We start from the raw sequence: 25,553 nt of genomic DNA, 5'->3' as shown, positions 1-25,553 counted from the left end.
TGAAAAACAGGAAACCAGTGTACGTCACATCCAGTCTCCTTTTCCCGTGGGAAAACTCCAACAGTACAGACTGTGGAAAGTAAACATTGTCTTGTGACAAGCCTTTCGCTGCACAGTGAAGAGAGCAGAAACCAACATCCTCCCCCTTTCTGTGAACACCACTGGGCAGCGTGTTCGTACAATATCAGTACAAACCCAACTTCTGCACATAGGTACAGTGTTGATCCCTTGATACAATCTTGGACAGTACATCAGCAGGAATTTCATTACCTGGCATATAGGACACCATTACGAGTCCCTTCTGAATACGTTCCCTAGCATGTTGCAACTTCAATTGCAAGTGCTTCGTGCTTTGCTTACAACCTTCAGAATTCAGCAAAGCCAAACATGCTTTGTTGTCCTGGTAAACCTGGATTGGACATTTGACAGGAATTTTCATGTCTTTGCACAATTGTAACAACCATTCACAATCCTTGAGTGAATAAGACAGTGCATTCAGTTCAGCTTCACAAGTACTTAAGCTAACTGTTGTTTGCTTCTTGCATGACCAATCAAATAGACCCTGATTGTACATATAGCAAACTCCAGACGTGCTTTTCCTGTCTGTAGTGTCACTTCCAAAACTTGCATCTGCAAATATCTCAAGACCACCAGACTTCTGATTGTTAAATCTCAGTCTGTAATGCATAGTGCCTTTCAAATACCGCGCTATGCGTTTCAGAGCTTTCCAATCCTTAACAGTAGGATTGTTGACTTGTCTGCTTAGCAAATTACAGCTAACAGCAATGTCTGGTCTTGAACATCTGGCAATGAAGTTTAGCTTGCCTAGCACACCTCTGTACAGTGTAGTGTCAGAAAATGCTTCTTCAGTGTCATCTACCTGATAACCTGTTATCATCGGTGTGTCTACAGGGTTAGCATCCATCAGGTTTAGTTTGCCTAACACATCAGCAATTTTCCGTGACTGGTGTACTAGAATGTTACCATCTTGATCTCTCTCTATTTCCAGAGATAGGTAATTGTTTACCTCACCAAGATCTTTCATGTCAAAGTGTTCTTTCAGTTGAGCTAGGGCGTTATTGTACATTGTGACATCTTTCCAAAAGAATAAAAGATCATCAACATAAAACAAACAATACAGTTTCTTTTGCCCCTCCTCTTTGACAAATACACATGGATCAGCTTTCCCTTGCTTAAAACCTAGAGAAAACAATACTTCAGTGAGTTTTGTGTGCCAACACCGTGCACTTTGTTTGAGACCATAAAGGGACTTTTTCAGAGCACAAACAAATCCCTGTTTTACCTGTACGCCATCAGGTGGAAGCATATAAAGTGATTCACCTAGAGATCCGTACAGAAAAGCTGTATTCACATCATGGTGACTAATGTGTAGATTCTCCTCTGCAGCTAGCTTGAGCATAAGCCTAATGCTCTCATACCTCACTGTGGGTGAGTAGGTCTCGTGATAGTCTTCACCTGGTACCTGTGCAAAACCTCTGGCTACCAATCTGGCTTTGTGTCTGACTATCTTGCCATTTTGATCAGTCTTCGCTTTGAAGACCCATTTGCTTCCAAGCAGTTTCATTCCTGGAACTACTGGAACAAGTTCCCATGTTTTGTTCCTTTCCAAGGAATCAAGCTCAGCCTTCATGGCATTTAACCATGGCTCAGCTTCCTTTGAATCCAAATCCTGGATTTCTTGGAAACTTGAAGGTTCAAATACCTTCTTGGAGCTTTTAACAGCTGTTACTGCTATCTTGGCAAACTCATCAGCAAATCTCTTTGGAGGTCTACCTTTTGTGGCTCTTTGTGACCTGCGAATTAGCCTTAAGTCTTCAACACTCTCCTCTTCCTTCTTAGGAGAAAAGCGACCTATTGTGAACAATGGTTCCTCCAATTCTTGATCAGAGCTTTCAGAGGGTCGCATAGAGGCTTTCGCACTCTTGAAATCCTCTGAATCACCCGATTCAGTTTCAGACTCAGAATCAGAACTTTCATCAGTGGGTGTGGGTTGCTGTGGTTGCTTTTGACTATCCTCAGTCTCATCACTGTCATCAGGATAACATTGGAAAATTCCCACATTCTCCCCCCACTTGGCATTGTACTCAACACTTCTTGTGAGCTTAATGGTCTTAGAGTCAGTCATCCTTATTCTGTAAGAACCTTTCTCATAACCTAGAAAGATACCATGCAAACCACGCTTGTCTAACTTGGAGTTTTGTGGTGAGTGAACCCACATGTCAGAACCAAAAATTCTCATGTGTTTGATGTATGGCTTTTTGCCAAACATCTTCTCATAGGGGGTACAACCAATCGCTGAAGATAACCTGCGATTATAACTGTAAGTGAAACATGAGAGAGCTTCGGCCCAATAACTCTCTGGAAGATTTGCATCATGTAGCAAGGTTTTTAACCCTTGAAGCAATGTTTGATTTGCTCGTTCCGCAAGTCCATTCTGCCATGGTGAGCGAGGACTAGACAAATCGTGTTGAATTCCTTTCTCAGTCAGAAAAGCTTCAAACTGCTGAGAAGTGAATTCTCCTCCGCGATCTGTGAAAAGAATTTTTACCTTCTTACCATGCACATTTCCCAACCAAGCACAGAATTCCTTGAACCTAGGAAAAGCCTCTGATTTCTGCTTGAGATTGTACACATAAATATACCTGGAAAATGCATCAATGAGAACCATGAAGTACCTATTTCCTCCCAAAGAGGGCGCTAGTGGTCCAACCAAATCAGCATGAACAATTTGGTATGGTTCTGTAGCTTGCCTACTAGACACCTTACCTTTCGCAGCCATTTTCACCTTGTTTGCTGCGCATGCCTTGCACTTCATGTGGTACCTGCAGGGTTTAATAGTCATACCTTCAACCAAGGCAGGCATTTTAGATACTGCCTCAAAACCCAAATGTCCAAATTTTCGATGAAAATCATGAATACATTCTGCATGCAAACATTTGTTAGAACCTGCAATGCAACAAGTGTCATCCTGCACAACATCATCATAATACAAAACATATAAACGATCAACATATTCAGCATACAATACATAATCATTTTTCTTTGTGATGATGCACCTTTTGTTCTTAAAGGAAACGTCAATGTTCCGCTCATTCAGCTGTCCGACGCTGAGCAGATTATGTTTAGCATCTGGAACATAAAGTACATTCTGTATCGATAAGTCCAAACTGTGAAGAACAACAGTTCCGTAGCCTTTACTGGGAATTGTGTGGTCATCCGCCTGGTGAATCGCACCTTCCTGTGGTGTAAAAGACACGAACAGTCGCTTATCGTTGCACATGTGGTGGGTTGCAGCTGAATCAACAACGAAGAAAGATCTAGACGTCTTCTGGACCTCTGCAACTTTTGGAGTGAAGCGTGAGACCATTGCTTTGGGCTGCGTTGTCCTTGACACCGGACCTTTGCCTTTGCCTTGGCCTTTTCCACGCGATGAGCTTTCGCTGCGCTGCTCTGTCTTGGCCCTGGGATATCTGCATTCCCTCTTCATATGGCCTAGACGTCCACAGGAGTAGCATTTCACTGCCTTCAAAGCTTTAGCGCCATCTGGTGGTTCCACTGCACTCTGGGATGACGACTGTGAAGTCTCCCCTTTACCCATGCAGCTATCACCCTGGCAATCTGCTTCATTCTGAATCATGGCAGTATCACAGGCTACTCTGAGCTGAGCATGTGGCTGATTGGCATCAGATTCCCCACGTGCATCAGCCAGCCTTCTGCAGCTAGCCATCTTATGCAGCTTGTTAAAATAAAACATAGTAGATTCAGCTTCTGTCCTCATGTGAGCCTCTCTCAAAGCGCCCCAAATTTCTCTGGCTGAGGTCTTATCACGCAATAGACAGAGCTCTTCTGGGGATACTATCAATGTAAGAGTTCCCCTTGCTTTGGAATCTTTAGCCTTCCATGCATCTGTAACTGGAGCTGGGGGGGTGTCTGTAATAACTTCAAACAGACCCTCTTTCCGCAGAATAGCCTCTGCATAGGTAACCCAGTCCGTATAATTTTTCTTATTGAGCTTGGGAATCCCACAAGCATCCTGAAGGGCCATCATGACTCTGGCATTAGCCTTCTTCGTCATATCTGCTGCTTTAAACAAGCTGCTTTATGCAAGCTGCGTCTCTGCTGCTTCAAGCCTCATTCCAAAGGCAAGTTCAAAACAGCTTTCTCTCTGCCCTAAATCATGCTGCGTCACTTCTACAGCTGCTTCAGCCCTTGTAAAAGTTACTTTCGATTTCGCCAGCATAGGCATAGCCGCTGCCTGTAGCCGGCAAACGGACATAAAAGTTCAAAGTCCAGCCATAAAGCCATTAAATAGAAGCTGGCAGGCTGCCCGGAGCAGTAGCACATACCTCATCAATCATCTTGACGCGCAGAACAGATAGCGTCCGATCCGACCCTTGCATTCCGATCCTTTTGCCGGCATCAGATGACTGCGTCTTTCTTCTGGGCCATAACCATAATGTTGATTTGTAGCATCCAAGTGCACAGCGGAATGATGAGGAATACGTGCCAACATGCTCTATATAGCTTTATTTACATTTCAAAGCTGGTAGATTACAGAAAACCATCTTGTCTCTGCCGGAGCAGAAAACTGCATCCTCTCTCCTCTGAAGCACAGAGAGAATCACACTGTGTGAGAACAGTGAAAAACAGGAAACCAGTGTACGTCACATCCAGTCTCCTTTTCCCGTGGGAAAACTCCAACAGTACAGACTGTGGAAAGTAAACATTGTCTTGTGACAAGCCTTTCGCTGCACAGTGAAGAGAGCAGAAACCAACAGTCACCTCCCTCCACCCACCTATGTATCTGCCCACCTACTGGCTTGCCAGTATTGCTGCTCTAACAGCAGCAATGGGCTTGGAGTATTTCATAGAATCATAGAATAGAAGAGTTGGAAGGACCCTGAGGCAGGAGTTTCAACTCAAGGATCAATGACAGATGGCCATCCAACCTCTGCTTAAGAACCTCCAAGGAAGAAGAATCCACAGCCACCCAAGGGAGTCCGTTCCACTGTCAAACAGCTCTTACTGTCAGAAAGTTCTTCCTGATGTTTAGTCGGAATCTCCTTTCTCATAACTTGAATCCATTGGAGTCCTACCCTCCGGAGCAGGAGAAAACAAGCTTTCTCCATCTTCCATGTAACAGCCCTTTGGATATTTGAAGACGGCTATCATATTTTCTCTCAGTCTCCTCCATAGGCACCAACTCTAAGGGGCCCAGGTCCCTTTGCCCACCCAATAAACTATTGGGGGGTGTCCTACCCAATGCTGAGGACAATCAGGCACAGATTTAGGGGTATGCAAGCAGTGAGCCAAGGGGGGCACTGGCACCAGGTTTTGGAAAGAAGAGGACTCTGACAGGGTCCTAGAGGCCTCCTTCCTCCTTCCCAAAGGGGGGGGTGCAAGAGAGAGAGAGAGAGAGAGAGAGAGCGCAAAAGAGGGGTTTTCCTTGGTGAAGCGGAGGGAGTGTGTGTGCGTGGTCCATTGCTGAGGCAGGGGAGAGAGGTGGCTGGTGGAAATGAAGCCCAAACCTGTCAGCTTCCTCTACTGCATGCCTGCCGCCCCATTGCTTGCCTTGTATGTCAGGGACTGGGCAGAGGAGGAATGGTGGAGACCGCCTCCCCAGCCTGACCCTTCCAGGGAGGAGGAAGACAGTATAGATTTACAACAGGGGTTTGAGGGAGGTGGCAGCTCAGAGGCAGATGAATGGAAAAGCTGGGAAATCATGGGAGAGCTGGAACAACACCCAGCTGACATTGTGTCTTTAGAAAGCCTTCCAGACCCCTCCTCTCCCAGAACCCGGCGAGCCTTAAAAGTAGGAGAGCAAAGAGCTCAAAGACAGATGGCATGTAGCAGCACCCACAGAAGTGATGGATGAGGAAGTAGGAGACAAGGGGGTGGATAGTCACTCAGGACAATGTCATTTATCCAAGAGGCTGGGATCTATAGCCTCTCTCTGTAAAGACTGAAATAAAAAAGGATGGTAAGAAACTTTTCCTTGTCTTTATACTTTCCTGGACAACCAGCTGAGAGCCGCTGACAGCATCCTGACATTACAGCAGGCCAGTGAGCATCAAATGAGCTACAGAGTCATGTGTTGGGGTGGTTAGGTGGGCACATGAGTATTGGAAAGGGCTTGAAAATATCCTTTATGTTCTCTCCCCTCCTCACTTTTTCCTCCCACCTCTCAAAGATTAAAAGTGGTGGAGAGAGCGGGCCTCCCGCACCTGTCCTTTGTGGAAACAGGAGCTTTTGAACAATTTAAAGGACAAGTTCACAAGGCGAACACTGCAGTGCTGCTTGCTTCTATGTGTGTTCTGTGTGTTTGTGTGTCTTTGGATCTAGAGGACAACAGCCACACCAACCCCACTGTGTCCTGCGTGTGAGCAGGGAGTGTCTCTCTCCCTCTCCTTCGCAGGTGGATAGGGTGAAAGGAGCTGTGGAAAGAGAGTACTGCATATAGAAGGATGGAGGAACTGCCATTGAAGACCTGCGCCCTCCCACCCACCCCCATGCTCAGCAACTTCCCCTGGCTCCTCCCAGCCCCTATGCATCATAACATGCATCATCACCGCTCCCCAATATTTTATTTGAGTTGGTCTGCCTGGTCTCCTCCTTTCCAGACTAAACATCCCTCAACTCGTCTTCGTAAGGCTTTGTTTCCAGATCTTCTTGGTTGCCTTCCACCAGAGAGAATCCCAAGCAACTGAACTTCATATTACTGAGCTGGGAAGAAAGTTTCACTATCGCTTTTGTCTGAAAAAAAATCTATACATAAAATCACATAATGCATGCCTAAAAGACTAGCTTCGTTGCTAAAATATATTTCACTTACATTATAGTAAGGATATGAGGCCATGGGACAGAAAGTATAAAGCCTATGTTTTAAACCATGGGTAGGCATACAAAGGCCCGGGGGCCGGATCTGGCCCAATCACCTTCTAAATGCGGCCCATGGATGGTCCCAGAATCAGAGTGTTTCTACATGAGTAGAATGTGTCCTTTTATTTTAAATGCATCTCTGTGTTATTTGTGGGGCCTGCCTGATGTTTTTACATGAGTAGAATGTGCGCTTTTATTTAAAATGTATCTCTGGGTTATTTGTGGGGGCATAGGCATTCGTTCATTTCCCTCCCTCCAAAAAATATAGTCCGTCTCCCCCCCCGCCCAAGGTCTGAGGGACAGTGGACCGGCCCCCTGCTGAAAAAGTTTGCTGACCCCTGTTTTAAACTGTGAAGACTTTGAAATGATTGATTTATTACAAGACCTTCGGTTGTGGTGGAAATCATCCAGGACCAGCATTCAGAACTTGCTACCATTCCAACCACTATGGAATAGTTTTGGGCCTGGTGGCAATGGACATCTCTAACGGATAATGTTTGCAGGGGGTGAGTAATGACTACAAATGCTGACATCTAGAAAAGCATTTGACCCCATTTATTGGAATCAATATTATAAGCATGCACTCCTTGAAAGATTATCTCCACCCCCCCCCAGTAAATAATTAAAAACTTACAAGAAGCTTGTTGTGAAGGACAGATGCTCTTCCTCTTGATAGGAGTTCAATTTGCCTCATATATACGACTCCAGTATTTGGATATTCAAGCACCCACAATGCCACTCAGGTTTTTTTTATTAACAGGCACCCGATGTGTCGTAATGTTGTGTTGTGAGCTATCATGCGATATTCAGATGAGGGGCGGTATAATAACAACAACAACAACAACAACAACAACAACAACAACAACAACGCTGCTGCAAGATTATACCCTGTGCAAATTTAGCGCTGAGCCATATTTATTCCCTTCCCATTTCACTGCCCCATTTGTCAGCACCTGTGTATTTTCTGCCAGCAGGTAGAGATGCCACACCCTCTGACATTTCTCCAATGGAAATAGGGATTCCTTCTTGCTGGGTCCTGAACTCACTGTCTCTAAGGGCTTATCTGCCACCAACCATGTAATCAGCAGAATCAGGGGGCGAGATGACTATTTCTGCATTTTGTATTTCTGCACTTCATATAAATGAAGATTTGCTACATCTCATTTTCCGTAGCATGTTTGGTTGGGCTGTCGAGACCTTTGACAGATTCTGTAAGGCAATTTGTGGAAATCCTTCCCCAAAGCTCACATTATAGTGGTTGGTTGAAGATCATTTACTTCACACATAGCTTTCCCCCCTCCCTCAAACTGCTTGCCTATTACTCTTGTCCATCCTACTGATAATTCCAGAAATATTTCTTCTGTTGTAGTTTGCGTACAAAGACGCCAGTCCAGGCCATTTTTAGGGGATTCTTTTTTAAAAATAAAAACCATAAATGAAACTTCATGCTGGCCTAGGCAAGTGAAGTACTTGATTAATAAAGAGTTTCACTGTTTTCAAACACATATTCCATGCAGGCTCATTTCAAGAAAACCACAAGTGGAGAATGCTTTGCTCTTTCCAGTCACAAGGGGGTTGTGTATTTCAGCCCTGCTTACACAGTTAGCTTACTTTGGAACTCAGGTAGGAAAGAAACATGACCGGCAGAAATAATGGTACATTCAGTGACCCTGTCTTTTGAGTCAATTGGCCTGCTGGGGTAATTTCTCTTCGCTCCCCGCCCCCACTTTCCCTCATCTCTTTTGCTGCTACTGTTAATATATTATAATTTATGTGGAGAAAACAAAACCATTTAAAGGAACCCCTTTGCACCTGAGGATTTCACACACCAGTTGATACGACAGTTTGAGAACAGAACCAAGAAACTGACATCTGGAGTTTCTCTCTCTGTGTGTGTTTGTGGTTTATAATTAAGAAATATTTTTTTATAAGTGGCTATTTGTAGAATGCTTTATGTTTTGCGTGCAACTGGCATGCCAGACATGCTTTGGAGTCTTCTAAGAATACAGGAGGACTGTTTGTGCAAACAAACATTTACGGTGTGGTCCTAACCATGTTTACTTGAAGGTAAGGTTACACTGATTTCAGTTAAACTTGCTTGCAAGTAAAGAGGTTGATTCCTATGTTCTGTACACACCGTTTTGCTGCTGCAATTTGACTTCTACTTTCTCTTGTCCCCTGCATGGCTCAAAAATCTGCTCTGGAGAGTCCCCCACTCCTCTGGAGGTGGTTTTGAGAATGTGCAGGAGACAGGAGGAGACAGGGAAGGAAGTGAAAGCTTCATCTCTCACACACAGGTATCTGCTGCACCAACAAAGCCACAGCATAAGATACAGCATCACAGGCCAAGCTTATTCATGTTTATTCAGAAGAAAAGACCCACCTGCCTGCACTGCGCCAGGCAAAAACGTTCCTTTTTAACCAGGCCTTTTGCTGATTTGATTGACAACCTATGCCCTTCTAAAATGAGGTGTTTTGAGGGGGTTATTGGGTTGTTTTTGTATTTCATGGTTTTATATTTTGATTTTATTCTGTGAACCACCCTGAGACCTCTGGGTATAGGGAGGTATATAAATACAAATAACAGCAACAAAAATAACAACATGTTTAATGCAAGAGCATGCCTCCTTAAAAAGTCATGGGAATCCTGGAAACTGCAGTTTGTTAACGATGCTGAGAGTTGTTAGGAGACCCCCCCCCCAGCAACAAATTTCAGAGTGGTCTAACAGTCCCTCTTCACATCGAACTTCACAGCTGTTAGGGGAATAGGTGTCACCTAACAACTTTCAGCCTTGTTAACAAACTGCAGTTCCCAGGGGAAGCCACTATTATTTTAAATGGTATGATCCTGCTTAAAAGTGTAAGGTAAAGGTAAAGGGACCCCTGACTGTTAGGTCCATTCGTGACTGACTCTGGGGTTGTGGCGCTCATCTCACTTTATTGGCCGAGGGAGCTGGCATACAACTTCCAGGTCATGTGGCCAGCATGACTAAGCCGCTTTTGGCGAACCAGAGCAGAGCACGGAAACGCCGTTTACCTTCCCGCCGGAGCGGTGCCTATTTATCTACTTGCACTTTGACGTGCTTTCGAACTGCTAGGTTGGCAGGAGCAGGGACCGAGCAACGGGAGCTCACCCCATTGCGGGGAATCAAACCGCCGACCTTCTGATCAGCAAGTCCTAGGCTCTGTGATTTAGACCACAGCGCCACCCGTGTCCCTCTTTTAAAAGTATAGTTAGATTCATTTCAATAAGAATTACTTCCAAACATGATTGCAGCTTTAGGGCCATTTCCCACATTACACAGAGAGTTGCCACCAAGTGCACACTCAGCAAAGAGGTGCAGCCCTTTTTGTGCAACCTGACAAAAGTATCTATATGATCAACATGCCAGGAAACACACATTGTCACATTTACACACTTGGAAAAAAAGGTGCATGCCTAAAAGAGGGAGAGAGAAATGGCAATTAGTGTCAGAAGGGGACATTGGGGTGCAATGAGGTGAATAGATGAACAGCAAGAAGAAAATATGTCCTAGTGGTGAGATCTATTAGGCTGTGGAAAAGCCACCCACAGGGTTTGTTTCTCTGGTTGAAGCCCTATCTCAGGGAGTGATTTAAAACTGGATTGGACAAAGCACTCAAACACATTCTGCGGTTAGAGTGAAAAGCAAAGTAAAGATCATTATTTATACTCCTTCCGTCCCACTAGCCGTCATTGGCAGGCTCCAAAGGAACAAGGCTGAGCCTGCCCAATTGTGGGTGTTACCTACTGACCGTCTGGCATTTAAAAATCTGCTCAGGATTAGCCAATGCTCTGAAAACATTTGCTGCTCTGGCAATAACTGCAGTATGCATTTGAAATGGCATTTTGGTATCTAATTTAGTTTAGCAACATCTCCTAACAGGATTAACACCAGTGTAGAGTCCAGTCCTATCATGTTTCTTATCAGAGATTTAGGCAGGCCATTCACCCAGTCTGATTGGTGGAACTTCTTCTTGGTAGGTAACCAGTTTCAGAGTCTGCAAAGCCAGTTTGCTTCCAAATGCGGAAAGCCAGTCACTGACATAGCACAAATGAGGCTTTTTGACTTATCAGATTTCCCCCAGAAAAGGTAAATATAAATTAAATGGGGGGAGGGTACTATAGGCTGGCATTTTGACGACAACAACTTTGTTTTGATGTTGCTGCAAAGAACTTGTAGGCATAAGAAGTACCCATTCCACAATAAGCACATATCTGGTAGCACCCCCAGTCTAACAGAACAAACAAATAGGAATCCTAGTATTTGCTTCATAATGAGACAAGATAAACCCATCAAAATTCTTCACTGAAGTTGTGCTTGGGTAACGTTTGTGTGAAAAATTGAAGTAAAACATAACTATGCATGAGCTCTAGTTAGTGCGTGAAGGGGTTAAGACCAGAGAGGTCTATTCCTTGACTCAGGTGGGTCACTCCCCTCTCCTACATGAGGGAGGAAGTGAAGCTTCTTCCGTTTCCTTTCCTTGCCATGTAATCCACCAGGATGAACTTGGATCAAGTTCAGACCACATGTTTAAAACTATATGCTGTATTCTGCACCCAGAAGTAATCTACCTGTGCTCTTCTTGCTGCTGGATGGAATAACACATGTGGTCTGTTCATTGCAAGAAGGGGGGGGGAGAAAGAGAAAGAGCTTTAAAGATGGTAAACGGTATAAGAGTTTAACACCCTATATTCCATGCCTTCCTTCTGCTCTATTCTGAGAATGTTTTTAACTCTGCTGGGGGCTCTCTCCCACTGGAGAGTGTGCAGAGCCCCATGTTTTGAATCTAGGTGCCCACCCAATTTGTTATGTAGTGAAGTTTCACCCTGGGCCAGCAGGGGGATACTGTATATAGTTTTCACTCAGGTCTGTAGATAGTTTTCACTCAGGTCCACGTCAGTTATTTTAGGCGGGAAACGCTGGGCTGTTGTTGCTACAATGTTGACAGCCAGCTGCCTATAAAAGCAGGCCGGCTGAGCTGTTTGCAGTTAGTTCTATTCCAGCTTACAAAATAAAGAGCTACTTGGAGAAATCGCTGTGTCGTCTGCTATGTCAACCCACAACTTAACACAATTCTTTTGTTAATTACCCACGCTTGGGTCAGATATATTTCCCACCACCTACAGTTTGAACTATCCCTATTAGGCTCTGCCCCAGTTCTTCAATGTGCTCTCTTGACTCCAACCCTGACCCATAATACTGGCTCCACCCGGTCTCCAGCTTATCCCTTTGGGAGTGGGGGCAGTATATTTAATTCAATGCTAGCAAACCTATTATTTATTAGGCGGGCCCTTGCTAACCCTGAAAATTGCTGCATCATCCTACCATCAAATGATTGTCATACAAATTCTTATTAACAATTATTGCACTAAATCATCCTCTCCCTCCCACCTGCAGCTTGCAGTTGTGGTGGATTTGCCATAGAATCATAGAATCATTGTGGGAGTCATAAAGCCAAGGCAGAGGCTTGTAAATACTGCAGGGTGCCCCCTGACATTCCTCTGGGCAATGATTACCTTATACAGTGGTGCCTCGCAAGACGAAATTAATTCCTTCCGCAAGTCTTTTCTTCTTACGAGTTTTTCGTCTTGCGAAGCACGGTTTCCCATAGGAATGCATTGAAAATCAATCAATGCGTTCCTATGGAAACCGCCTTCAGACCAGGTCCGGGGACAGTCTGTCCCCCGACCTCTTCTGAAGGCCGGCGGGGGGGCGAAAGTCTTTGCTTCCCCCCCGCCTGCCTTCCCGGGACAGCGGAGACTTCTCCGCTGTCCGGGGCGATCTTAAAATGCTGGCGGGCGGCAGCGCTGCCGCCCGCCAGCATTTTAAAATCGCCCCGGGACAGCAGATGAATTCTCCGCTGTCCCGGGGCGATTTAAAAGCCCCCGGGAAGGCAGGCAGGGGGGACAAAGACTTTTGCCCCCCGCCCGCCTTCAGAAGAGGTCCAGAGGGCTCTCCAAGCTGCGGATAGCAGCCTGCTGCCCCGCGCGAGGGGCGCTCTTAAGCAGAGCGCTCCTCGCGTGGGGCAGACATTCGCAGCTTGGGGAGCCCGGAAGGACTTCCCCTGCAGGGCTCCCCAAGCGGCGAATGTCTGCCCCGCGCGAGGGGCGCTCTGCTTAAGAGCGCCCCTCGCGCGGGGCAGCAGGCTGCTATCCGCAGCCTAGGCGGGAACTCTTCTGAAGGCTGGCGGGGGAGAAGGGCTTATCTTCCCACTGCCAGCCTTCAGAACAGCCTTCTGAATGTTGGCGGTGGGGAGGAAAAACCCTCCTCGCACCGCAATCCCCGGGAACAGAGGAGAAGCCCTTCGCGCCTTGTCCTCTGTTCCCGGACCTCCCACCGCAAGCCTTAGGACAGGTCCGGGAACAGAGGAGAAGGTGCGCTGCGCTTCCCCGCTGTCCCCGGAGATTTCCCTATGGGCTTTCGTCTTGCGAAGCAAGCCCATAGGGAAATTCGTCTTGCGAAGCCGCTAAAAAATCGGAAAACCCTTTCGTCTTGCGGGTTTTTCGTTTAGCGAGGCATTCGTCTTGCGGAGCACCACTGTATGGTGAAGGGTGCAATAAAAACCTTGACCAGATGAGGTAACAGGAGTCTTTGGAAAACGGCCATGCGGCTGGGAGGACAAAGGAGAATAAAAAGTTACCGGAGGAGAGAGGTTCGAAGGAGCTGCCCTCCATCATTATGAAAATACTCGCTGCCTCATTGTGTCTTCTTTCTATGCTATGCTAAGCACCATCTATGATGGCAGGCTTCCGTCAAATCATAGAGTTGGAAGAGACCACAAGGGCCATCGAGTCCAACCCCCTGCCAAGCAGGAAACACCATCAGAGCACTCCTGACATGTGGTTGTCAAGCCTCTGCTTAAAGACCTCCAAAGAAGGAGACTCCACCACACTCCTGGGCAGCAAATTCCACTGTCAAAGTTAGTGCCCAGAAGCAGAACGAGACTAGCAAGGGGCTGGTGGTGCCTGACAGGGATATTAGCAAAATAGTGCTGGCCAAAATAACCCCCAGTCTAGTAGCGAGGGCAGAGGTGCTTTTCAGGGAAGTCATCATGACTGGTTTTGTTTTTAAATTGGAGAATCCCTACCAAAGGACACACTGATTCCATGGAACACAGGTAAAAAGCATAGACCTAGAGAATAGCTGCATAAGAAAAGTAAAAGTCACAACTACAATCCCAAGCAGAATTTATTTAAAAATTCATAACTAATGGGATATCAGACATGGTTTTGCTGAGCTCTTTCTTCACACGTGCAGTTTTTTTGCACACAAAAAACAGAACTTACTTCTTAGCTTGTAAATCTCCTGACTAACATTCTAGGCTTCTCCTGTTCAGATTAGCTGCCTTGCATATGAAAAGGGCGGGTTTCAGAGATTCCTTAAAGTGCACACTTTTACACAAGAAAATGTGAGTTTACATTTCCTGGGAAATGGTATCCAAATGACTCAAAACCAGGACAAAATTATATATAGCTTTTACAGCACAGGCTCATGGAGCCATATATAAAAACAAATCCTTTTTACAGGATTGGCAACAAAAATACAGAATAATATTTTGGTTGTTTTCCTTTTTCTTTCCTTATTTCTCTTCCCCCCTGCCCCAGATTAGGAAATATCCTGCTTTGGGAATCCAAAAAGCTAGTGACTCACATTTTTAGTGTTTTCAGAAAAATAAAAATGAAATTAAAAGGTCTATATTTTCAAAGGCATAGAGAAACATAATCTTTATAGAAGATCATAAACAAGTACTCTGTTAATTACTGGTGAACTTTGTCTAAAGAAAGACTAACATTTCTAAAGTGCTGCTTGCGGATCTTGTGCAGGTTTTTATACAAAGTGTTGTGGTGACTAATGAAAAACAAATGATTTTTCCTGAGAAGTTTTGCTACTGAAGCATGTGGAGGCAATATTGGTGTCTTGCATTTGCAGCTGTCGTTGTTCTGCAACTGACTCTCAAGGCCAAGGGAGATGTTACACTAAACTAAACTAAACACATGTCATTCACTGCAAAAAGCAGCCCTGCCAGTTCACCTCATTTTCTGATGCCGCCTTGTCAGAATGCTGCCTTTAAAGATAAGCTTGAAGCTTCAACACAAGCAAACTGTGGCTGCTCAGGTATGGAGGGGGGGGGGAGAGATAAGAAAATGTGACACCTGTGTAGTACCAGTGCCGGATTTATGTTTAAGCTAAGCAATCTATAGCTTAGGGCCCCACTCTCTTGGGGGCTCCCAAAAAAATTTAAAGGGAAAAAACCTGGATGTACATTTCCAAAATATAAGATAAAAAACAAATAAAATGAAACCTACATACAGCAACAGTGTTTTGTGTTGTGTAGGCTCCTTTGATGTAAGTCGTGGGCCCCGCCTGCTCCCTCAAATATCACTGGTTTGCTCATTTCTATATATAGGGTGCCTCCATTCTGCATGGACTGGCTGCATGACAACATGTGCCAATGGCTTTAGATACCTATTAGGTCCATAAATTAACATATAGCATATATTCAATACAAAAAAACCCAGTGACAATTTGTTGTTGACAAAGGACAGGTGGACATATAAAGGGCCCCATTACTTTCAGTATCTTGGGGCCTCATCAAACCTAAATCCGGCCCTGGTAGTACCACTTGCCTTGGCAGCCAGAGTATACTTGGGACCAGTTTAAAGTGATGGCGTTGATCTTTAAAGCCCTAAACAGTTTGGGGCAGAGTTAGCTTCACCTTCACCTATAGCAGATGGCTCACCTGTGAGATTTACTTCTGAGGTCTTTCTTCTTTGTCCATGTTTGAGAGCTAACAGCCACCAGGGAGAAGAATTTTTGTTTGCCAGTGCCACACTTACATACTGGCAGCTTGCTATATTTGAGTCCGAATTATTGTTTCGGTTTTCAAAACTATGTGATTTGATATATTAGTATTATATTTATTTTGGCCCCTTTAAAAGTTTCTAATAGGTTTTGTATTGTTTCTATTTGCTTTGGGACATTTTCTCTGGAAAAGCAGTTCATAAATTTATTAAATAATAGATAAAAATCTATGCATTTGTCCCATACATTGTTGCATGGGACAACATTCTTCTGAAAAAATTCTTTTTAAGAGGCGGTATATAAATTTATTAAATAAATAGATAAATTATGAGGCACACAGATGGTGCTTTGTGGAAAAATCAAGGAGATGAACCTTATAGCACATGTAATTTGTAGAGTAAAGAAAATAAAAATTAAGCTGCTATTCAAATCAAGCCTCCTTCCAATTACTGCTTTCCTGTCTGTCAGGTACAATTATTCTCACCTTTGACATGACCAGAGCTTCTAAGAGCAATATTAGTTTTTCCCTGTCTGCAGTCTATGAAGTGCTGCAAAGCCACTTTGAAATGAGTGCAAAATAAATGAATGCATGCAGGAAGAGAAAACTTACTCAGCTTGAAAGTATCTTCTTATGTTGTCATTTTGAGGCAACTCAAAGTTCAGGAGCACTTGACAAGTGGTAAAATGTATTAGACACACCATGCATGTTGCTTCCTTTGTGAAGAGTGAAAAATTATCTGGAATACAAGGAAGCTGCTGAGCTGGCTTTTTCACCATATGAGAAAGCAAAACCTGGGCAAAATTATACAGGTTGTGAAGGAAAGTTTGACATCCTGCCATCAAAGCTATAGGTATCTGTTGATGCTTCTGCAGTGCTGTCCATTGAATTTTGTCAGGCAATCAAATGGGAACAATTTACCAGAAGTTCTTTTACACAGTCCCTATTGAAGTGAATGTGCCCGGCATCTAGATTTCAGTGGTGTACTTACACATCAGTTAATTTAAATAAGGAGAATTATATCCAATATCTATCATTATGGATCAAATATAACTTTTTAAGATTGTTAAATATATCATTTTTGGCTGAAAAATTGATTGGTCAAGTGACACGAGGACTTTGGTTTAACTAGTCTTTTGGACATTCCATGTTTTATTTTATTTACCATATTTTTCCATGTATAAGACGGGGTTTTTTACCAAAAAAATTAGGTTTAAAATATGGGATTCGGACTTCCGGTCGGCGCCAGCGCTTAATGGCGGTCCGAGCCTCGAGCTCCGAGGCAGGACTGCTCCGTTAGTTCGGGTCTCACCCGCTACGGCAAGCGGGGGACCCCTAAAATCACAGGCGCGGAGCCTGTGAACAAAGGAGATTCGGTGGGCACCCTTTGCGCCCCCCGGTACTGTGAGGGAGCCTTTTTAAAGGCTTCTGAGCGGCATCGGGGTAAGCGCGGTGCTGAGAGTCGTCACCCAGCTAGCGGAGTGAAGCCGCGTCGCCATGAGCGGAGAGCGCCGATTCCTTCCTGCAATTGGAATTTGACCACAACACCCGTGAGTAAGATTGGAAAAGCAACGGGACTTTTAAAAAATAAATTTGGCTGAAAACGGGAAAGGCAAAAATTAAGGAAGTCTGCCTCCCCGGAACTGCAGAAGGAATAAAGCAACGAAAATCAAGCTGCACTTAAAGGGAACCTTTCTAATTTTTTTAAGCTGTCAAACTGACATCGGACTTAAAATCTCCCCCCAGACTGGCAGGAGAAGGGGGGAAGGGATTGGAATGTTGTTAATCTGCTGGAAAATTAATGGAAATTAAGACCTTCCATTGCCAAATCCCCTGGGGTCGGGCTGCCCAAACAAGACACCTGGGACGTGGACTGTCAAACTTTGAGAAGCGGGGACTTGTTTGCAAAAAAGTTATCGGACCTTAGATGTACTTTGTTGCATTTTGGCCACATAGAAAAATAGAGACTTTATAATTTGGACATTGGAAACTTTTGGCTACTGTTATACTCCCTTGCTTCTTTGTTTTTTTCCATCTTTGCCATTTGGATACAATTGAATGCTCCCTCTAGAGGGCTCTATCTGAAACTGTTGCACTTGAAAAAGTAACAGTGGGATTTTCCACTTGGGAATCAACTCTGTGAAAACGACCTTGAGGATATGAGTGCCCCTACAGAAGAGATAGTAACAAGGCAGAAGGCAAAACAATCTCACAAGAAAAGGGCCTCTATATCAGGAACTGCAGCTGTGCAGGAAAAAACACCAGCTTCTATGGATCCTATGACTCAGGCTCTACTTAAAATAAATCAATCCCTGGAAGCATTGACAAAACTTTCGACAGAGAATTCTAAAAAATTAACAGAGTTGACAACAAGGTTGGATGTGAATACGGCTAGTGTCGCATCGAACACAGATTCTATAAATAGATTAATTCAGGAAAATTCAGAAACACGAAAGATTGCAGAAAGTGCAAAAATAACAGCTGAAGAGACAAGGGAAAAATTTGGGCCTATTATTAAAAAAGTGAATGAGCATGATGCAGCCCTCTCCTTACTGGAACTTCAACGTAAAGAGAAGAATTTAAAATTTAGATTGGTGCCTGAAGTGGAAGGGGACAACCTTGTGAAATTTCTCACAGAGAACATCATAACTTTTTGGCGGGAGGAATGGGAGGAAGATGAGGAACTTGAGATAATATCAGCCTTTCGACTGGGTAGAAGGCAGGACAAAAAACCAAGGGACTGCCTAATTACATTGAGATCAAAAGAAGAAAGAGATAGAATATTGAATTTGCATTACCAAAAGGCACTGGTGATCCAAAATTGTCAGATACAGATTTTTAAGGACATTCCTAAATACATTTTAGAGGTGAGAACATATTACAAGAGTTTAGTAGACCTGCTGAAGAAAAATACTATACCATTCAGATGGGAATTTCCACAAGGATTGTCCTTTAACTTCAATGGAAGGAAGATTAAAATAAAAACAATTCAGGACAAAGAACTATTTCTAGAGAAGTATCTGGAGGATTTGCAGAAAGGAACCGTGGAGGAGAGGGAACCACCCGATATAGCAAATTTGTCATTTGGACTTTCATTACCACCATCGGAGGAAGAGCAGAAGCTTGGAGCAGTTGGAGGAACAGCTACCTAAATACAAAATGTCTCTGCAACTCCTTAGTTGGAACTGTAATGGTTTGAACCTTCCTCGGAAAAGAAGACAGGTTTTTCACATTTTGAAGAAAGAACAATTAGACATAATATGTTTGCAAGAAACCCATATTGCCAGGATACACAGGAAATTATTAATAAATAAGAGACTCGGTCAAGAATTCATCTCATCAGATAAAGTAAAGAAAAGAGGTGTGGTGATCTATGCAAAGGAAAAGTTGGCTCCAAAATTGATATTTAAAGATGAACAAGGAAGATACCTGGCAATTGAAATACAAATTCAAGGAGAAAAGATATTAATTGTGGGAGTTTATGCCCCAAATGAAGGGAAGGCTGAATTCTTTAGGAAGTTGCATGAGACATTAGTTGACTTTTTAGATTATAAAATCCTAATGATGGGAGATATGAATGGAGTTGTCTCAACAAACATGGATAAAGCACAGAGACAAGTGATCTCGAAAGAAGGGAGACTACCAAGGATCTTTTTTGAAATGACTGAAACAATGGACTTGATTGACATTTGGAGAACAAAGAATCCTTTAGAAAGAGAGGGAACTTTCTTCTCAGAAGCAAAAATGACATGGACAAGAATAGACCAAATTTGGATTTCTAGCAGTCTGGCGTCAAGAACAAAAAAAGTAGAAATCTGCCCAAAAACCTGCTCCGACCACAACGCGGTTAAGATGGAGATGAAACTAACAACTACTGGTTCCTTTAGATGGAGAATGAATGACACCCTATTTAAGGACGAAGAGATCCACAAGAAGGCCCTTAAAACATTAAAAGATTATTTTGAGATCAACAGGAAAACAGATGTGGAAAAAAGAATAATTTGGGACGCAAGCAAAGCCGTGATGCGAGGTTTCCTAATTCAACAAAATTCTATTAAGAGGAAGCAACAAAATGAAAAGAAGGAAAAAATTTTAGAAAAAATAAAAGAAGGAGAGAAGAAGTTGAGGTCCAAACCAAAGTCTCATGAGATTTTGAGAGAAATAAAGTTCCATCAGATGCAATATATGGAACTCATGAACCAACAAATAGAATGGAAGATAAAGCAAATGAGACAAAAAACTTTTGAATCAGCGGATAAATGTGGGAAACTTCTGTCATGGCAATTGAAAAAAAGGCAGAAAATGAATACGGTAACAAGTTTAGAAATGGATGGAAAGATCATCCACAAACCCAACGAGATCAACAATTGTTTTCAAAGCTTTTTTAAGAAATTGTATGCACAAGGGCCAACCAACGAGCAAGAAATAGAAGAATTCATCAGAAAATACGGTTTACCAAAAATCTCAGAACAAAGTAAAAGGATCTTAAACGAGGAAATAACAGAACAAGAAATAGAGGGTACCATTCAAAATATGAAACTGGGAAAATCACCAGGACCAGATGGCCTGACGGCCAAATATTACAAAATGCTGAAAGAATGGCTGATACAACCATTGAAGGAAGTTTGCAATGAAATTTTGAAGGGGAAAAAGGCACCTGAATCGTGGAAAGAGGCTTTCATCTCACTTATACCGAAAACAGAGACTGAGAAGAACCAAGTTAAAAACTACCGCCCTATATCTTTACTCAATGTGGATTACAAAATTTTTGCAGACATTTTGGCAAAAAGATTGAAAAGAGTGTTGGTAGAAGAGATTCATAAGGACCAAACAGGCTTTCTCCCAGGTAGACATATGTCAGACAATGTGAGGAACATTATAGACATTTTGGAGCTGCTGGACGTTGACATTAATAGGAAAGCAGTTTTGATTTTTGTGGATGCGGAGAAAGCCTTTGACAACATTTGTTGGACTTTTATGAAAAAGAATCTCCAAGGGATGGGGGTAGGTCAAGGTTTTGAAAACGGTATAGGTGCAATATATTCTCAACAAAAAGCCAAATTAATTGTAAATAACGTGGTAACAGAAGAAATACCTATAGAAAAAGGTACACGACAAGGTTGCCCAATATCCCCTTTACTTTTTATATCAGTCCTGGAGGTTTTGTTAAACATGATCAGAAAGGACCAGTTGGTTAAAGGAGTTCAGGTCGGAGTTAGACATTATAAATTAAGAGCATTTGCAGATGATCTAGTATTGACCTTGCAACAGCCAGACACTAGTACTAAAAGAGTTTTAGAACTAATTGAAATATTTGGTCGAGTAGCAGGTTTTAAATTGAACAGACAAAAAACGAAAGTGTTGGAAAAAAATTTAACAATGGAAGAAAGAGAGAGTTTTCAGAATGAAACAGGCTTGGAAATAACAAAAAGGGTAAAATACCTAGGGGTAAACTTAACATCTAAGAATGTGAATTTATTTAAGGATAATTATGAAAAATGTTGGTCAGAAGTTAAAAAGGATCTGGAAATTTGGTCAAGGCTGAAACTTTCCTTGTTAGGCCGAATCGCTACTATTAAGATGAATGTATTGCCTAGAATGCTGTTTTTATTCCAGACGTTGCAGATTGTGGACAAGATGGATTGTTTCAAGAAGTGGCAGAAAGATATATCAAAATTTGTCTGGCAGGGCAAAAAGCCCAGAATTAAATTTAAGATTTTAACTGATGCAAAGGATAGAGGGGGGTTTGCCCTGCCGGACTTAAGACTCTACTATGAATCAGCAGCTTTCTGCTGGTTGAAACACTGGCTACTTCTTGAGAATACTGACATTTTGGATCTGGAAGGGTATGACAATAGCTTTGGTTGGCATGCATATTTATGGTACGACAAGGTAAAGGTGTACAAAAGTTTTAAAAACCATATTGTAAGGAAAGCATTGTATAATGTTTGGATTAGATACAAAGATCTGTTGGAAAGCAAAACCCCTAGGTGGGTGTCACCAATGGAAGCTAGGGAAGTAAAAAAGCTTAATATGGATTCTAAATGGCCAAAATATCATGAGATTATAGAATACGATGGTGAAAGGGTGAAACTTCAGAGTTATGAGAAACTAAAACCTAAGGTTCGAGATTGGTTGCATTACTACCAGATAAATGAGACGTTTAAACAGGACAGGAAAATAGGATTTCAGAAAGAGAAGTCAAAATTAGAAACAGAATTGCTGGAACCCAATACTAAGAATTTATCAAGAATGTATAACTTGCTGTTAAAATGGAATACACAGGATGAAACGGTGAAATCAGCTATGATTAAATGGGCACAAGACATAGGTCATGATATTATGTTTGCTGACTGGGAACAGTTATGGACCACCGGTATCAAATTTACTGCATGTAATGCTTTAAAAGAAAATATTATGAAAATGATCTACCGGTGGTACATGACCCCAGTCAAGCTTGCAAAAATTTATCATTTGCCTAATAATAAGTGTTGGAAATGTAATGAGACTGAAGGCACTTTCTACCACCTTTGGTGGACCTGCCCAAAGGTTAAAGCTTTCTGGGAAATGATCTATAATGAAATTAAGAAGGTCCTTAAGTGGACTTTTCCTAAGAAACCAGAGGCTTTTCTCTTGGGTATGGTGGGCCAAGTGGTGTTAAGGAAGGATAGGACATTCTTTATGTATGCCACTACAGCAGCAAGAATTCTACTGGCAAAGTATTGGAAGACGCAAGAACTACCTACTCTGGAAGAATGGCAAACAAAGGTGATTGACTTTATGGGACTGGCTGAGATGACGGGCAGAATCCGGGACCAGGGGAAAGAGACAGTGGAAGAGGACTGGAAGAATTTCAAGATATATCTTAAAAATAACTGTAAAATTGAGGAATGTTAAGATGTCAGGGGGTAAGAAGTAAAGAATTGCAGCAGTAAACAAAAAAAAAAACTTAAGAAATATTTATGAAAAAGAACTAAGACAATGGACTTAAGGGTTGCTAAAGAATTTTAAACAAGGATGCAGGGATAGGGAGGTATGGGGAAGTCAGAGAAAAAAGGTTATGAACCGATGATTATGAAGTTATACTGTGTTACATTGTTCTTTATTTTATGTGTGGAAAATTAATAAAAATCATTATAAAAAAATAAAAATAAAATATGGGATTCGTCTTATACATGGGTAGTGTTTTCTTAATTTGGAGTCCCCCAAAATAGGGGGCATCTTATACCAGGGGGTGTCTTATACATGGAAAAATACGATAATTCTCCTGAGCAGCTACCTATAATAATACAACTTGGTACACATACTTGGAGCACAATCTTACATTTCAGTGCAGATACAAGTTTGATCCTCACACCTCCTTTCAAAACTGGGGAGAAAAATTAACATACATTGAAATGCAATGTCTGTCTTGAAGTTTGGAAAAAGAGACTGAAAGCTGGCAAGCACTTTCAAGACACAATTCCATATGTTAGGTTTGAGTCACAGCTTAGCCATCACACCTACTGTTAAGAGAGCTGGAAAAGATGTAAGAAGATTCACTGCAATATCCAATATTTTAATACACAACAGCAAATATTATTATATTATATTATTTCACAAATAATACCGTATTTAGAACAAATCAACAAAGCCTAAGTCCAATGTTTACTGAGAAAATGAAGTGCATTCTGAAATTTCTCCCACTGAAATTGATAGGTGTTAAAGAAAACTTGTTGAAGTATTAACATCCAAGAAAGGTTTTTAAATATTCTATATATGAAATAATCACACAATGTTGAACAAAGCCTTGGGGTTTTCTTTGTGTGTGAGAGAGTGAGTGTAAACATAATATTGAATAGTCAGAATGCATAATAGGAAGAGTACGTGAGCAAAATCCTGACCACTAAGTCATGTTATCTTTTGGAAGTCAAAATGCAAAGCTCAGGCTAATTTTTATTGTAAGGGGAATAATTTTCATTTCTGCCAATATATTCTGCTGATAAATTCTGAATTGCTCAAAGTCAATAACCTGAAGATTTAGAGATTGGACCTTAAGTGGGAATATATAGAGAAACAAGTGCTGGCATAAATTAATAAATGAACATGATATCGCTTTCAACTGATGTCTCGATTGCGCTGGCCTGTGTGAGGTTGCAAAGTTCCAGTGTGTGAGGCTCAGGATATAGAGAGGGACATTAGCAAGTCATTAAGGAAATGACTGGAGAGCAGTCTATGACAAACAGCCAACATCAGCTCATTTGCATTGCTGAGGGCTTCAAGCAGGATGCTACCTGGAGTCAGGGCTGACTTGGATCACAAGGCAATCATTTGTACATATACAGACTAGAGAATTCCTCATGCTACTGTTGTTATTCAAATGATAATGCTGTATAAAGGGCACGGGAACATCTGTGATAATGGTTCTGAGAATGTAATGAAGAAGGACCAGGGAGCTGTTGTGGTGCAGAACAGGAAAACTGCTAATGTAAATGAGAAACCAGCCGAGGCTCTTGGAGTGATTTTCAAACTGTGTGCTGAGAAGCCCCAGGGTTTCTTGGAAGCGAGTCAGGAGTTCCTCTACGTATTTTTCCTTTAAAAAATAATGTTATGTATCACATTTGCATATGATCCTCCTTTCAAACATCTGTGTATCACTCTGATCTTCGTCCTGGCCATCTTCTAAGGAACTCACGGCAACAACAATCCTCTGAAGTAGATTAGGTAAAGACAGCGACTGAGCCAAGGTCAGCCAGAGAGTTTCATAACTGAGAGCCTAATGGTGTGTTATGTTAATGGTGTGATTGAGTTTCAAAAAAAAATTAAACACAAGATGTGGGAGGGGTGACTGGAGCTTTTTCCTATCACTAGTTGTGCGATTATTGTTGACAACCCCTGCCTCCAGCCTGCAACGGGTATTTAACTGTGTGTGTGCGCATGTGTGCGCACATATACTATGAATGCTAATCACACTATTAACATAACAGGTACATCAGCCCTGAGTGGGGATTCCAAGGGAAGTTTCCCAGTCCATAGATGTGATCATTCTACACATCTGGGGAGCTCAGAGCTGAAACTGGTCCCACGAGAAATCCTGGATTCTGGCACTGAGTACTTCAGCTAGAGCTGCAAAAAGTGCAGAGCCAAGAGCAGGGGTCAGCAACCTAAGGCCCATGGGCCGGAAGCGTCCCGTAGAGGTCGTTTGACTGGCCCACAAGCCAAGCCACCTGCTCATGTGCTGTGCTAAACCGGCGCAGCGAGGCGTGGGGACTCGCTTCCACGGCCCCAGAAATCACGTCTACGCACACGCAGAAGCCGGAAATCGCAAGCACGCACACTATCCGGTCCATGGAGCGATATCCGCATGACTGATCTGGCCCAGGCAAGGTAAACCTTGCTGACCCCTGGTCAAGAGCATCCCAAAGTCGAGAGGCTTTATCCATGAAACTTGTAGCCAGTTGGTCACAGCAGGTCTTCAAATGCTCCTGAAGTATCTCCCCCACAGGGGAAGATGATGAGCTCTAAACCATCCAAAATAACTCTTCTGGCTGGCTACTGGAGGGTGCCATGGAAGCTGCAAAATGAGCTTTCTTTGCAGCCTGCAGTGCCAATGGTAGGTATGCTCAGAGCAATACTTGTGGCCCTTGCGCTGCAGTCCTTGCCTGGCTTCCTCCATAGCCCAAAGCTCCCCAGAATACCAAGCACCATGAGCAGCTGTGCAGGCCTTCTGCTTTATGCATATGTGGATATATTTCTATCCTGCCTCTCTGTTGCAGAAAGTGACCTCCAACCACCAACCTTCCACAGCTCCAAGGCTCTGGCCTCAACCTTCTTGCCCCATTTCTCTCCTG

At 42.9% G+C, this 25,553-nt stretch overlaps 1 long non-coding RNA gene across 1 annotated transcript in view; it reads left to right on the top strand.

The window, feature by feature from the left end:
• The first annotated feature begins 10,907 nt into the window (after positions 1–10,907).
• The window catches only part of LOC307224710, a 32,857-nt gene continuing 18,211 nt past the window's right edge, over positions 10,908–25,553 (top strand). The window contains exon 1 of the long non-coding RNA XR_013842709.1: positions 10,908–11,012. This is a non-coding gene — a long non-coding RNA (uncharacterized lncRNA). The remainder of the gene's footprint in view (positions 11,013–25,553) is intronic.

The sequence above is a fragment of the Podarcis cretensis genome, assembly GCF_951804945.1.
Source record: "Podarcis cretensis genome assembly, chromosome: 9".
NCBI lineage: Eukaryota > Metazoa > Chordata > Lepidosauria > Squamata > Lacertidae > Podarcis > Podarcis cretensis.
The sequence above is the reverse complement of the archived record's forward strand: the minus strand, read 5'-3'. Positions and strand labels throughout refer to the sequence as shown.